This window comes from Microcaecilia unicolor, chromosome 3 (genome assembly GCF_901765095.1).
Source record: "Microcaecilia unicolor chromosome 3, aMicUni1.1, whole genome shotgun sequence".
NCBI classification, from domain to species: domain Eukaryota; kingdom Metazoa; phylum Chordata; class Amphibia; order Gymnophiona; family Siphonopidae; genus Microcaecilia; species Microcaecilia unicolor.
The window spans coordinates 147797770-147811642 of record NC_044033.1 but is presented as its reverse complement, the minus strand read 5'-3'; the positions used below and the strand labels follow the sequence as shown (position 1 = coordinate 147811642).

At 42.7% G+C, this 13873-nt stretch overlaps 1 protein-coding gene across 4 annotated transcripts in view; it reads right to left on the bottom strand.

The window, feature by feature from the left end:
- CCDC88A (coiled-coil domain containing 88A) overlaps positions 1-13873 on the bottom strand; it is a 552486-nt gene that overhangs the window by 294932 nt on the left and 243681 nt on the right. The window lies entirely within an intron of this gene.

The following is a 13873-nucleotide window of genomic DNA, read 5'->3' as shown; positions in this document are numbered from 1 at the left end:
GGGTTAAATTAGAACAAAAACGTGAGCAGTAGCACCAATCGTCAAGGCTTCAACCCTATTGTCCGCTTGTGCATCTTTCATACATACTCATAATTCAGCACACGCATATTCAATTATCTTAAAACATTTTTTTCAATTCCATTGACAGTAACAGCACATCTTACATTCACATGCCTCAAGCTTGAAACAAAAAGTGATGGGCAGTGAGCATTCGGCCTACAAATTCTTATGGCCTTTCTTAGGAAATGTAACTATATTGATAGGGAACAGGTTTGTGATTTGCCAGTGAGGATAAAAGCTAGTACACAGCACATTAAAAACATAGCTGGAATGCTGAGATAAAGTACCAACAACAACGAAAAAAATACAAGAACAAGAATCAGGCACTGCCATTAATCCTGTCATGATCCCCACTTACTTATAAAAATTTCAAGACTTGTCTAATCCTGTTCATCATGTGTTAATTTAATTAAAAGTACCCTTGCACACTATAGCCAAGTGACAATCTAGCCATTAGAGGACTCATTCTCTTGGCTCTATATTAGCGTATCCTTGAAGCACATACAAATATACTTAAATAAAATGTGTGAGCATATATTGGGCCAAAGAACAGATACAAAAATGAACTGAATTACCACAAATTTGAAATGTGTGAGGGTAATATTAATTGTCAAGGTTCTCAATGGAAATGAAGCATCATAACTGAAACAGAAGATAATCCTGAAAAACACAAAAAGGCCGAAGAAGGGTGTGAGTTGAGTTATCTTGAGAAAAGACCTTGTAGAAGGATGAGCCAAATCTTAAATCCAGATCAAAGGTAGTTTCAAAGCAGTAAGGCTTAGTGTATGAAAAGGGGACGAGAAGGCCCTCCCTGAATCACAGCTCTACTAAAGGCAACATCACGCCTGGATAGAACAGTCTTGAAGTATTTCACAAAGAATGAAACGACAACCAAGTCACTGTTCTGTAGATGTCTGCAGGTGAAACCATCCAGCCTCTGCCTAGGAAGTTGCCTGCATTTGTGTGAAATGCCTGCAGAGCCCAGCTGGAACAGACTTCTGCAAGCAGCTTCAATCACCTTCCTAACCAACAATGCAACAGATCTAGCATTTCCCCCTATGTGGACATGAAACAAAACAAAAAGCCTACTGGACTTCCGGAAAGAATCTGTAGCTTGCAAATAGCTCAGGAGCACCCTATGGATGTCCAATTTACAGTGCCCAGATATCCCATCTACTCTCTCTATCACTCCCTTGGGGATCCTATGTACTTGTCCCAAACTCTCTTGAATTCAGATACTGTTTTCATCTCTACCACTTCCACTGGGAGGCCGCTCAACAAATTCACCACCCTTTCCATGAAGAATTATTTTCTCAGGTTACTTCTGAGTCTATTCCCTTTCACCAGAGCTTCCTTTCAAGTGAAAGAGACTCGCCTCCTGTGCATTTATGCCATATAACTATTTAAATATCTCTATAATATCTCCATTCTCCTGTCTTTCTTCCAAAGTATACACATTGAGATCTTTAAGTCTGTCTCCATACACTTTATGACAAAGACCACTAACAATTTTAGTAGCCACCCTCTGGACTGACTCCATCCTTTTTATATCTTTTTGAAGGTATAGTCTCCAGAATTGTACACAGTATTTTAAATGAGGTCTCACTAGAGCATTAGACCTTCTTTTTCCTACTAGCCAATCCTCTCCCTATGCACCCAAGCATCCTTCTAGCTTTCAACGTTGCCTTTTCTACCTGTTTGGCCACCTTAAGATTATATTCAATCACATTCGTCCCACCCCTCTTTCATTCATAAAAGTTCTCCACCCCCTAAACTGTACAGTTCCCACAGGGTCTTGTAGCCTGGATGCATGACCCTGCATTTTTAGCATTAAATCTAAGCTGCCAAATTCCACACCATTCCTCTAGCTTCCCTAAGTTCTTCCTTATGTTATGTAAACTATCAGGGGTGTCTACCCTATTGCAGATTTTGGTATCATTTGCAAAGAGGCAAACCTAACTGGATAGCCCTTCAGCAATATCACTTACAAAAATGTTATAAAGAACCAGTCCAAGAACCGAAACTTGTGCAATACCACTGGTAACATCTTTTTCCTCAGAATGAGCTCTATTTACCACTACCCTCTGACAACTTCCACTCAACCAATTCCAAACCAGTCAGTCACTTTAGGGCCCATACCGAGGGCACTCAGTTTATGTATTAGTCATCTATGCGGAACCGAATCAAAGACTTTGCTAAAATCTAAATACACCATATCTAGCGCTCTCCCTCAATCCAACTCTCTGGTCACCCAGTCAAAGAAATTAATCAGATTTGTCTGACAAGGCCTGCCTCTAGTGAAACCATGTTGCCTCAAGTCCTGTAATCCATTGGATTCCAAAAACTTAACTATTCTCTGTTTTAAAAGCGTTTCTATTAATTTACTTACCACAGAAGTCAGACTTACTGGACTATAGCTTCCAACCTCTTTCTTTCTTCCACTTTTGCGGACAGGAACACATCTGCTCTTCTCCAGTACTCCGGGACTACTCCCGACTCTAGAGAAGCAGTGAAAAGGTGATTCAATGATAAAACCAAAGTAACAGAATGAATCTACTGGGGAGATGGGAAGATTGAAGAAAGTAAGCTGTTTGAATGGTTTGCTTAGTGGTCCAGAAATCCAGCAGACAGTAGTTTTACATGGGTTCAGAACAAGCCTATGAGAAGTCAACCAATTTGAAACTGATTGAAGGGCAATCTGAAGTGAAGTCAGGTCCAGCGATACAGGAGATGTGGGATACATTAAAAGAGTATCATCTACACAGATAAAAATCGAATATTATGATCTTGCAAAAGAATGGCTAAAGGAATAATAAAAATATTAAACAGTAAAGGGGAAAGAATAGATCCTTGAGGTACTCCACAACAAATGGATACCTCTGAAGATGTGGCAGCAGTTGTGGCTACAGGAAAAAAATGGTTAAAGAGAAATGACCTGAACTAAGCAAGGGTTCCACTGGATAAACCAATTGACTGAAGAAAACAAATTAAGAAAGTATGATTCACCAGATTAAAGGCAGCTGACAGATCAAAAACAAAAAATTCCCAGCAATCTCCTATTTTTCCAGAGCAGAATGCAGATCACTGATCAAGGTAGTAATAGTTGTTTCTGTACTATGGTTAGATCTAAATCCAGTCTGCCTAAGGTGTAACACTTTACCTTGTACAACATGAGACAAAAACTGATTGAAAACTAAGACTAGAAATTGGGGGGGGGGGGGGGGAGAGGTAATTCATAGGGTCCGATGGATCTAGGAATATCTGATGAACGACCGAGGTGCTGAGAGACCATTCGTGAGGTTGAAGGACTCTGCTCAGTTTGTCTGCTTCAGCATTCTGCTTCCCGGCTAGATAAATAGCTCTTATAAAGATGTTTCAAGAAGCCACCCAAGTCCAGATTTGGATTGCTTGTCAACAGAGGACGTAAGAACAGGTTCCTCCATGTTTGTTCAGGTAATACTCTGCTACCTGTTTATCTGTGCAAACTAGTATAACCTGATGGAGAATGCGATTCTGGAATGTTTTGAGAGCTCACAATTCCTGGAGGTTGATATGATGTCATTTCTCTTGTAGGGACCAAGAACCCTGTGTATGGAGACCGTCGAGGTGAGCTCCCAAACATGTCATGGAAGCATCTGTGGTGAGAACCTTGTGATGTAGAGAGGGTTGGAACTGAAGGCCTCAGGTGAGACTTAGGATACAGAAATGTGCAGGGTTTGAGAAATCATAACTACCACACCATTCCTTAGCTGTGGAATCCACTTTAAAGCGCACTCACAGTGCCAGATCTCATGCTTCCCCTTCTCCAGGCAAAGAAGCGAGAACATTAGACTCTTTTGGCAGAAAAACTCTTCAACCCTCAATGCTAACTAATCATATCTTGGATTATCAACTTTATTCCACAATTTACTTAACATCTCTAATACAAAGTACTCTATCCTTTGTGAAATCCCTTCCGTATGACAAACGAGAGAAAATCCATAAGCTACACAGAAAGCTTCTAGGCCGTCATAAATATCTTGTGAAGCAGGCCTTTGATGTCTCTTCGCATATCTTTGCCTTAGCAGTAGCAATACGCCAATTATTCTGGATCAAGGTCTCCGGCCATGAATCTGCTATCCAGGAGAGTTTATCCAATGTCTCTCGTCATGGAGAAAATTTGTTTGGTGACAAAGACAAGGAAGTGGCCAACCTAATTAAAAAAAAAAATAAGGTAGACCTCAAACACCTACTGCTTCTGCTAGAAGATTTCCAGGAGGATACCAATGCTCCAACTACTATATATCTATGAGGAAAGGCTAAAGCGGCTAGTTGGCATATTAAGCAGCATAAAATGAATTTTACTGTTTTGGGATCTTGCCAGAAACTTGTGACCTGGATTGGAAACAGGATACTGGGCTTGATGGTCCTTTGGTCTGTCCCATATGGCACTGCTTATGTTCTTATGTCATTAACACCTACTCCTCCTCCACCTTTATGCCCCAATGCTTGCATCCAAGACAGCAGTGAGGTCAAACATCCCAGATGCTCTCTCAGTTCAAGCGATTTATCTGTCAGGAGGAGGCTCGTTCCCTTCCAACAGAGGTGGCGTCTCATAACCTTTGACCGATGGATGCAGACTGGATGGACCGTGCAGGTCTTTTTCTGCCATCATCTACTATGTATACTATGTATATGTTACACACCATTCAGCTTGGCTATGCTCTGTGCTAGCAAAAAATACCCCCCCCCCCCCCCCCAATCATCCACCAAAAAAGTCCTGTTTCAGCTGCTTCCAAATGAGATTATTTTGAGAGGAGCTCTCAGCCCTTCTCTGGCAGAATGCAATAGAACCAGTTCCTCTGCTGGACAGGGGTCAAGGGCTCTACTCCAGATAGTTTCTCATTCTGAAAAAGATAGGAGGAGTATGTCCAATTCTCGATCTACGAGACTTTAAAAAGTTTCTCCTGGTATCCCTGTGGTCACTACTTTCCATGATACAATTCAACAATTGGCTTTGCTCTCTAGACCTCAAGGAGGCATACACCAACATATCTATTCTCCCTGCACACAGAAAATTGCTCCCACTGTGGAACATTGCACTATCAATACAAGGTCCTACTGTTTGGCTTGGCTTCGGATCTTGAAGTCTTCACAAAATGTCTAGTAGTGGTAGTTGCAGTACTTCGTAGATGTGGCATCCTCATCTTCCCCTACCTGGATGATTGGTTAATCGAAGCAGACTCTCAGGAGTCCACCGGTGCTTCCATACAGGCCATTCAAATAATTATACTGCTGCGCCACACAGCACTCAAGGATAAAGGGAAGTCACTCATAAGAATACCCAAGGCTGTGCCGCACAGTACTCAAGGATAAAGGGAAGCCACTTATAAGAATACCCAAGGCTGTGCCACACAGCACTCAAGGATAAAGGGACGCCACTTACACAAGAATACACAAGGCTGTGCCACAGAGTCAAATAACAGACAATAGAGACAAAGGGAAAAGCAAGCAAACAGGGAAAGCTGCATTTACATACACAAATCAGATAAGGAGCAATGCTCACAAGAATCAGGAGACAAACACAGCAAAGAGTTAAAGCATGCTAAAGGGAAGGGTTGCTTCTAAAACACAGGGCTTATACTGCAGTCAAAGGTTTAAAGCAAACAAAAAGAGAAACAAACAATGTTCTTACCAAAACTCAGCCAGCACCCACAGCCAGGTAGGGAAAGGAAAGGCAGGCAGAGACAGAGCAAACAGAGCACACACAGCTGCACGGAAGCAAATAAATCAAGGAAAGCAGCTAGTCTGGGGAAGCAAAGTAATCAAGGAAAGCAGCTGGGCTGGCAACAACTGGCTCTCTGAATAAGTGAAAGGTAACAAGGGAAATCACACAAGGAAATAGAACATGCTTATGCTGGAGAGCCTAGATAACAAGGAAATAATCCATTCAGGTTCAAACCAGAACCACACACACACAGAAAAACAGAACAGGGCTTTGCTTGGGAGCAAATTTAACAGGCAAGTAAACCATACAGGTTTAAACCAAAACCTCACACACACTGGGAAACAGAAGAGGGCTTTGCTTGAGAGCAAATCTAACAGGAAAGTAATCCATACAGATTCAAACCAAAACCACACACGCAGGGCTCAGGGCTGTGCCCAGAGGAACAGCTTAACAAGAAGACCAGTTCCCTCAGAATCAAACAACAGTACAACAAGAAAAGGGAAACATAGATCTGTTGCAAAGGCAATGCAGGAAAGCTCCCTGGGTCTTTATAAAGGAGTAGGCTGATGATGTCAGAAGTAGGAAATGACACAGAAGCTGAAAGACCAAAGCGAGGCTTGCCTTCAGGGACACTAAAGCAAGGCTTGGCTAAAAGGAAGAAGAACAACAGGAAAAAAGGCAGTCTGGAGAGGTCACAGAGCTAGATACAGAGAAACAGTAGGTCTGGACATAAGGGCATGGCCACAACCATGACACACATGCTATATGCAGGTACTCTCTCTGTCCCTAGAGGGCTCACAATCTAAGTTTTTTTGTACCTGGGGCAATGGAGGAGCTGCAGTGGGAATTGAATCCAGGTTGCCACCTGCCCGCAGCACTAGCCATTAGGCTATTCTTCCATTCCAGCTACTCTTCCACTCTTGATGCTGCATCGGTGCACCAGATGTCGATGTTAATGCCAGTGCAGGTTCTGTGCTTGATACCAAATGCTGATGCAGAACCAAAAGGTTTTTCACACTAGACTTTGCAGGCTTTAAGGGTTCTTGCTTAAATGCACTGGCAGAGGTTACAATGAAAGTCCCAATGTTCTGGACATAGGCACTGAACAAACCTGCTATGGGGGATCTGTGCCTGAAATAGTCCTACTGCATCAAGTACACTTCTTAAAGCCACTTGGTACCCTCGATGACATGGAGGGAAAAACGACCAACGCTGCTATGTTAAAAGGCTCTATGGCCTGAGGAGGAGTAGTCGCATACTCCAAAAAGTTTGATGTTTCACGGGTATGAGAAAGGCTCAGAGGTCTGTTGGGCTGAAAGTTGAAAAATCGAAAAAAATATAGAAAAAATTAGTAAACTGTACAAAATATTATTGAAAAAGGTAAAACATGAAGAAAATGTATCCCGAAAAAGGCAAAAGTTTTTCATGCTGAGGAGAGAAAGCCTGCTAGTCCTGTGCTCATGCTTCGGGCTGGAAGGCACCCGCGCATGAGTGGTAAAGATTTAAAGTGACAGTGCACGTGGCAGTGTCTGCACTAGACTCCATGGATGACATCACCCATATGTGAGAATATTATGCCTGCTTTTCCTCAGAGAACAATTTGTTAAGCAATTCCACCTTATCTTTATCAGCTTCTACATATTCCTCCCCTTCACCTTTGATTCTCACAATGCCACTTTTGCACTTCCTGGAAAGCAGTGGGAAAAACTGAAAGGAGCTCTTGTAAGGGCAGCAATCCTTTTTATAAGAAAAGTAAATAAAAGTAAGAGGAAAAGAAAGATACTTTGGTTCTCAAAAGTAGTAGCTGAAAAGGTAAGGAAACTGAGTTTAGCCTTTATAAACTACAACAGATTGCAGAAAGAGGAAGACAGGCAACAATATCTGGAAACGCTAAAAGAAGCTGTTAGACTAGTCAGGAAAGCAAATATGCAAATGGAAGAAAAAATAGCCAATACAGAAAATTCTGATCTATTGCAATAACTAAACTTTTCAAGGAAGGTTCTAACTTTTAGAATAGACCATTTACTACAAAAAAAAAGTTCTGATCAGAAATTGCATTTAGACCAACCAAGAGAAATTTTGTCTTATCACAGTTTAATTTTAGGCGATTGTTGGCCATCGAAGTGGTAATTTGAGAGATACAACCCTCTATTCGATGTTTTATTGAATGTCATTCCATGTTGGGATTAAAACTGTGATATCATTCACGAGTATAAAAACATGAATCCTGTGGCCTCTAAGGCATAATCTAACGAGGCCATGAGCACACTGAATAGAACAGGGGAAAGTGGTAAGCCCTGCAGGATCCCACAATCTGCAGTCCAACTCTCTGAATATGATACATTCATTTTTACCAAATTATATCTCTTAACCAGAAAACCTCAGAACCAATTCAAGACATGACCAGTTCACCCAATGCTGCTCAAGGTGGTAATTAATAACTCATGGTGTACCATATCAAAGGCAAATGATAGATCAAATCATATAATGAGCGCCTTTTTACCCTCCACCAATAATACATTTATATCATATATTAAAGCGCATAATGTGGATTCAGTGCTAAAATTAGCCTGAAACCCTGACTGAGAGCGATGTAGAACATCAAACTTCTACAGATATTCAGCTAACTGTATGGTGACCAACCTTCCATTAATTTTGTCAAAAATAGTATGCAGGTCACAGGCTGATAGTAACGTACATTAGCCCATGTTTCCTGCTTATTTTTTAGTAAAGGGGTAAAAATGATATTCCCTAGTGAGGATGGGAAAAGGCCCCCAGACAATGTGTTTGTTAACAAATCATACATTTAAACATAGAAGAGGCAAACCTCTTAAGTGTAGTTAGGCATACATCCAACCGAGAGTAAGACTTAGAAAATTTCTTAATTAACCAGTCCAAAACTATCCCTTATGTTAGAAGGAGTTGCAATATCATCATATCTAAGAGTTGGATATTCCTCATTATTATTAAATTGTGCTCCGATATTAGCAATCTTTTCTCTAAAATATAGTTAACTGTTCTGCTGTTGAAGTAGCCTCAAAGGAGGAGACAGTGCTTTAATCCATATTAAGTATAACTACTGAAAAAAGACATTTAGTATTAGTAACATCCTTACTTATCAATTTAGAATAATAGGTCTTTTTATTTTCAGTTAATTTAGGGGGGAGTGGGGTCTTTTACTAAGGTGCGCTAGCGTTTTCAGCTTGTGCTAAAAACCACCTGGCGCTAAACGCTGAAATGCCTACAGGAATATAATGGGCATCTCAGCGTTTAGTGTCAGTTGATTTTTAGCATGAGCTAAAAACGCTAGCGCATCTCAGTAAAAGACCCCATACTTTATAAGTTATAATTGCCCATCTTCATCTAGATTTATTAATATCATTTTTGTCCTTTTTCCAAATCCTCTCCAATTTCCTGCAAAACTTATTGCTCAAAATTAGCTCAAGGTGTAAAAGCAAGTCTTTACCACTGTCTATCATCACCATTCAAAGTGAACGGGCTGTGTCATGATTAGAACACGGCAGCCACTAGTGTAGCTTAGTAAACAAGGGGGTAAGTTTTTTTTTAATGTAATTGTATTCTGAGTGGTACTATGATTTTAATGTTTTTAAAGTATTGTCTGTTTTTTTTATGTATAGGTTATTCATAGTTACTTATTCTGTTTTCATAAGGCTCTTTGACCCCTGAAGCAGGCTCACATGCAGAAACATGGCCATGTTGGGTCCTTGATGTGTTTCAATTGCTGACTATATTAAAGGTCCTACATACTGAGATTTTGGAATCCTCGCTTTTTTTTTTGCTTCACTCCTTTGGTGGTGTTTGGTTTTTTATATGCATGATTATCAAAGTTTTGAACATTAACATTTGCTGGGAGGAAATTATGTGACTGTAATATAATAATGAATTGTTACAATCCAGCTCATTTTCAAAAGAGATCCCAGGCCATCTTCCGACACAAATCAGGAGATGGCTGGCGATCTCCTGAACCCGGCTAAATCGGTGTAATCGAAAGCCGATTTTGGCCGGTGCCAACTGCTTTCCATCGCGGAGCCGGTGAAACTTCAAGGGGGCGTGTCGGTAGGGTAGTGAAGAAAGGACAGGGGTGGGACTGGGGCGTGCTCACGAGATGGCCGGCTTCGCCCGATAATGGAAAAAAAAAGCCAGGCTTGACGAGCATTTCGCCGGCTTTACTTGGTCCCTTTTTTTCATGACCAAGCTTCACAAAGGAGTCCCAACTGACCAAATGACCACCGGAAGGAATTGGGGATCACCTCTCCTTATTCCCCCAGTGGTCACAAACCCCCTCCCACCCAAAAAAAACCCAAAACGTTTTTCCCAGCCTCTATGCCAGCCTCAAATGTCATACCCAGCTCCCTGACACCAGTATGCAAGTCCCTGGAGCATTTATTAGTGGGTGCTGTGCACTTCAGGCAGGTGGACCCAGGCCCATCCCCCCTACCTGTTACACTTGTGGTGGTAAATGGGAGCCCTCCAGCCCCCCCCCCCACCCAAAACCCACTATACCCACATGTAGGTGCTCCCCTTCACCCCTTAGGGCTATGGTAGTGTTGTAAAGTTGTGGGTAGTGGGTTTTGGGGGGGCTCAGCACACAAGGTAAGGGAGCTATGTACCTGGGAGCTATTGTTATTTTTTTTTTTAATTTTTAGAAGTGCCCCCTAGGATGCCCGGTTGGTGTCCTGGCATGTGAGGGGAGCCAGTGCACTACAAATGCTGGCTCTTCCCACGACCAAATGCCTTGCATTTCGCCGGGTTTGAGATGGCCGGGCCTGGTTTCCATTATGGCTGAAAATCGAAGCCAGCCATCTCCTCTACACCCGGCAATCGATTTAGCCGGCTCCAACCGTATTTTGAAAATGCGGTTGGCTCCGCCAACTTGCGGCGCCGGCCCCAAAGATGGCCGGCCAGCTATTTGGCAGGTGCCGTTCGATTATGCCCCTCAATGTTGACTAATACATTCGAATTCACAAGGTGACAAAAATCATAACTAAAAAAATGTTAGATATTTATTTATTGCATTTGTATCCCACATTTTCCCACCTCTTTGCAGGCTCAATGTGGTGACAGGTTTCTTTCATCTTGTCTCTCCAAGAAATCTCTTATTTATAATCAAATCTCTGCATTCACTCGCCATTACAAACATAGAAACAAGACGGCAGATAAGGGCCGTATGGCCCATCCAGTCTGCCCATCCTCAGTAACCACTAACTCCTCCTTTTCCTAAGAGATCCCATGTGTCTGTCCCATGCTTTCTTAAACTCAAGACACAGTCTTCGTCTCCACAACCGCCACCAGGAGGCCATTCCATGCATCCATCACCCTTCCCGTGAAAAAGCATTTCTTCAGATTCGACCTAAGCCTATTCCTCTTAACTTCATCTTATGCACACTCATTCCAGAGGTTTCCTTCATTTGAAAAAGGCTCACCTCCTGTACATTAATGCCACTGGGGTATTTAAACATCTCTTATCATATTCCCTCTCTGCCACCTCTCTTCCAGCGTATACATGTTGAGGTTCCTAAGCCCATCCCCATATGTTTTATGACCAAAACCACTGACCAATTTTGTAGTCGGCCTCTGGTCCAACTCCATCCTGTTTACACTTTTCCATAACTGCAGACCATATTCTAAATGGGGCCCTCCAGAGACTTGTACAAGGGCACTATCACCTCTTTTTTCCTGCTTGTCATCCCTCTCCTTATGCACCTGAGCATCCTTCTGGCTTTGAGTGTCGCCTTTCTACATGTTTGTCCACTTTAAGGTCATCAAACACAATCACCTTCAAGTCCCGCTATTCTTCCATACACAGAAGCTCTTCACCCCCTATAATGTACCGTTCCCTCAGGTTTTTATGACCCTGCATTTCTTAGCATTAAATCTTAGTTGACAATTGTTGGACCATTCTTCAAGCTTTGCTATCCACACCTTCCAGGGTGTCCACCCTACTGAGTTCGGTATCATCCTCAAAGAGACAAACCTTACCAGACAGCCCTTCTGTAATATCATTCAAAGATGTTAAAAAGAGCCAGCCCAAGGATCGATCCCAGTGGTACACCACTTGTAACATCCTTTTCCCCAGAGTAAACTCCATTTACCACTACCCTCTGTCTCCTTCAGTTTAACCAGTTTTTAACCCAGTCAGTCACTTCAGGTCCTATACCGAGGGCATTCAGTTTACTTATCAGTCGCCTGTGCAGAACCATGTCAAAGGCTTTGCTAAAATCTAAGTAAACTACATCTACCCCCCCCCCCCCCCACACACACACACACATCTAAATGTTTGGTCACCCAGTCAAAGAAGTCAATCAGATTTGTATGACAAGATCTGCCTCTTGTGAAACCATGCTGCCTCGGGTACAGTAGTCTGTTCGATTTGAGAAACCTCACAATCATCTGCTTTAGAAGCGTTTCCATTAGTTTACTCACCATTGAGGTCAGACTGATCAGTCTGTAATTCACATCCTCCTCAATGCTTCCATTCTTGTGCAGAGGGACCACATCCACCCTTCTCCAGTCCTCCTGGACCACTCCAGATTCTAGGGAAGCATTGAACAGGTCAGACAGCGGAGCTGCCAGAACCTAAGTTCCATGAGTATCCTCAGATGTATGTATCCCATCAGGCCCCATTGCTTTGTCTATTTTTAGTTTAGCCAGCTCCTTCGTGAACACAGTCTTCCGAGAATCGGTCCTGGTCTACCATACATCTATCCTCATTAGCATTTGTCTTCTGTGGTCCCGCCCCCGGCCTTTCATCCGTGAACACTGAACATAAATATTTGTCTAGCAGTTCAGCTTTAACCTTATCTTCTACATATTCCTCCCCCTCAGCCTTGAGCCTCACAATGCTATTATGGCACTTCCTCCTGTCGCTTACATATCTAAAAAATGTCTCCCATTTTTTTTTCACTTTAAATATTTTTATTAATGAAGCAACTTGCAACATTCAAGACAGTACAGATAATGCCAAGTTGACCTAAAATATTGGACATCCATATAATATAACAGAAAAGAACAAAACAACAACCCAGTCACCCTTATGGTGAAAATTGAACTATCAACTCCCAATCACTATAAACAAGGGTCTACACCCTCAGCTCTGTCCTACCCCCTTAAATTTGTTCAAGCATATAATTGCCTCACTTCCCCCTCTAGCCCTCCTCTTCCGTTCCTCCCTTCCCTACCACCCCCCTCCCTCCCTTCCTTCCTCCCCCTCCCCAACTATCACCCGTTCCTATCAAAGTTTGATTGTCCCCATCCATTCTTGCAGTTGAGACCATCCTCTCTTGTGCCGTAGCTCCCCATCTCTACGGTATGCCGTTAAGCGTTCCATAACTATGAGTTGTTCTAATTTTGCTTTCCAATCCCCCAAGGAAGGAGGGCCAGTAACTCGCCACTTCCGAGCTATCAGGCATTTTGCTGCCGCCAGACCCCAATGTAACATTTTGCTCCGTTCCCATGAGTCACTGTCATTATACATCCCCAGCAAGCACACCTGTGGTCTGCACACCATGGAATCTCCAAACATTCTTACCAATGCTTTCATCACTGCCTCCCAAAACGGTATCAACCGGGGGCAGGACCACCAAATGTGCAGAAATGAGCCCTTGTCTTTACCACATCTCCAGCACCAGTCAGAAGCATTAGGGTACATACCTCTAATTCTCTCAGGAGTGTAATACCACCTCGATAGCACCTTGTATGCATTCTCTTGCACTAGAGCGCACGTGGAGGCCTTTTGAACCTCCCCACATATCCTCTCCCATTCCTGATCATTGAAGCAGCAATTTAAGTCTGATTCCCATGCTCCCTTGAAGCGAAAGGGGGCAGGGTCACTGCCTCTCATAAATTTGTATAGCACCGAGATGGATCTAGGCACCCTCCGTAATATACCCCATAAATTCTCCAAGCTCTCCTTAACCTGAGGGCTGCCCCCCCCTCCATCCCCTCGCTCCCATAAAATACTTAATCTATAAGTAAGAAAAACGATCTTCCTCAGGGAGTCCATATTGTAACCTCAATTCCTCAAAGCTCTTAATCTGGGCCCCTTGGAGCACATCTCGAAAACTCAAAAGGCCCAAGTGATCCCAT